A 905-nucleotide genomic window follows, 5' to 3' on the forward strand; every position below is an offset into this window, starting at 1 on the left:
AGTTAGGGAGGGAATAAAACCCCTTAACTAAATGCCAGGAGGGTAGTTAATCACTTTAACTACGAACAATCACCCTTAAGCTACATAATCTTTGCTCCCTGGAATGGAGATAAGAAACGCCCTAACCTTTGGAATAGAAATTGACAGGATTAAAATCAACTGGTATAAGTACAGATGTAACAAGACAATAAAAGACAGAACCTGGCTGGAGATCCTGGCTAGAGAACCTGGCTAGGCTGCTGATCAACTGAACGCTGTCTCCGTGTTATTCCTTCTTCACGGACTCGGTCCACACCTTTGGGAACCCCTGGACCTGCTGGGGTTGGACCCCAACATCCTTTTATCAAGTATTACCTATTTTGTGCCAGACCCTAGGTTACAAATAATGAGAACTACCTGACAGACAGCCTAGCAAGGGAGGCAAATGGGTATAAGCCAAATACGTTTTAGTTTCTTTTTATTCTTCTCTATGTTTTGCACAGTGTGGATGTCTTCTTCAGCAACAACTAAAAAGGTTTTATAGTGGAAAAGGAAAATATTTTCACTTCTGAGGGTAAAGTCAGAAAGAAGGGCCAGTTCCCGAAGCCCCTCTGCTCAGTTCCCATTGTTCTCACGGAACCTTTGTGCAAGCGTCTAGTATCCCACCGGGTGACCCTAGACACCGGAAGTAGAGGCTCGGCGACCGACTCAAGCCAAGGGCTCCGACCGACCGGCGACCCGCGGGCCCACTGCGGGGACCCGCCTGCCCACATGGACCACGCTTCATTGACTTAGGCTCCGGTCCGACCGCTACTGCCGAAAACGAAAAGCCTTGGGCGGGCTGCCGATTGGACGCCGTGCCGGAAGTGGGAACCGGAAACGGTGTTCGGTGCCGCCCGGGATGGCTCAAGCGGCGGCGGTCGCAG

This window comes from Myotis brandtii, unplaced genomic scaffold (assembly GCF_000412655.1).
Source record: "Myotis brandtii unplaced genomic scaffold, ASM41265v1 scaffold806, whole genome shotgun sequence".
Lineage (NCBI taxonomy): Eukaryota > Metazoa > Chordata > Mammalia > Chiroptera > Vespertilionidae > Myotis > Myotis brandtii.